The sequence below is a fragment of the Neophocaena asiaeorientalis genome, unplaced genomic scaffold (assembly GCF_003031525.2).
Source record: "Neophocaena asiaeorientalis asiaeorientalis breed wild unplaced genomic scaffold, Neophocaena_asiaeorientalis_V1.1 scaffold357, whole genome shotgun sequence".
Classification (NCBI taxonomy): Eukaryota; Metazoa; Chordata; class Mammalia; order Artiodactyla; family Phocoenidae; genus Neophocaena; species Neophocaena asiaeorientalis.
Window position 1 is genome coordinate 919,540 of NW_020173270.1, and position 1,632 is coordinate 921,171.

Sequence of the window (1,632 nt, forward strand, 5' to 3'; positions counted from 1 at the left end):
ATCAAGTTCAGGAAGCTCCCTCCTATACCTAGTTTGCTACATCTTTTTTAAAATCATAAATGGATGTTGAATTTTCTAGATGTCTCTCATTCACGAGGTGGGTGCCAAGAAACTGCATTTCTAACAAGTTCCCAGTTGATGGCTGAAGCTGCTCGTCCAGGGACCACATTTTGAGACATTGGCGTAGAACAAGAATAATGGGTTAAAGGCAAATTCTGAGAAACAACATTTAAGGAGTAGAGGGATGTAAGAGAAGGCCCGATAGACGCGCAACAGCAGCAGAAAATTACGAGAAAAACTAAGAAATGTACAGTGTCACAGAAGCCAAGTGGTGAAAAATTTGAGCACAAAAAGTTTAAAAGAATCACACTATTAAATACAAAGCGGTTCAGAAAGAGACCTTCAAATGCTCACTGGATTTGGCGATTGGAAGGTAAGCTTACTAAGAACCATTTTGGTAGAATTGTGAGGGTAAAGCAATAGATTCTGCAGGTGTTTATCGAATGCCTCCTTAGAACAGGCACTGTGCCGAGGAGATAACACTGAATCAGTGAAGGCTGCTGAAAGAAGGAATATCTCTTTTGAGACATTTGGGTGAGAAGAGGCAAAGTACGCATGACAGCTAGAGAGGAACGAAGGGTTCAGGGAGGGTTTGGGGTTTTGTTTTTAAGATTCAGAAGACAGAGCGTGTGTATAAGCTAAGGGGAAGTTCCAGTATAGAAAGAGAAAACAAAGATGAAGGCGAAAGGATGAACTTATAGTGATGATGAGCAAGTAACTTCCCACTCTTAATCAACTGGACAATGTCTAAGATAACTTTCAGCTCTGTGAAGGCCACTGTAGTTCTGGGAGCTAGAGTATCTTGCTTTGTGCTATACAACATACCTTCAATTCAAGGACTATCTTCTCCCTTGGGAGTGAATTCTGGTGCGTTTGTTTGTTTTTTAATTGGGCGAAGGAAGTATTTATTACTTGCAACAAGTAAGGAGAACACTAGGGATCCTGGTTTTAAAATAGAAATGTTAGTGAGAATATACAGTATTGCAGAAGATAGAATTTAAGAAAATTTAAAAGAAAAAAGGAGAGAAAACAGACTAGGTTTGAGACCCATATCTGTCACTTACTAGGTGCAAGTCCTCTCTGGGCCTCATTTTCCTGCTCTGTAAAGTGGGGAATAGTAACAGTATTTAGCACCTAGCACACAGTAAGAATGCAATAAATGTAGTATTATTGACTAGGAACGAGATAAGTACTAGAAACCTGAAATGCTAACATTAATCTGACTTATTAAGGTTTTCAAAGTCAGAATGATAATGATAACATTTTATTACCTCAGAGCACTATACCTGCATTACTTAAAATTCCTCACTGGCTCTCATTACCTGTGAAAAAATCAGTGCTTCCACCAACCCACCTGTCTCATTTTATGATGGTTTTGTAGCTCCCCAAGACCCTCAGGGTTGATACAGGAAGTGTGGCCTAAAAGGAGTGCAGCACCCTCTTGTGGGCCTTTGGGTAAAAAACAACTATTTCCAGAGAAGAAAAGGAGCAAGATTGGAGAAGCCCTAGAGTGTAGAATGCCCTGATTTTGGCTTGTTCCTCTTTTTTTTTTTTTTTTTTTTTTTTTTTTTG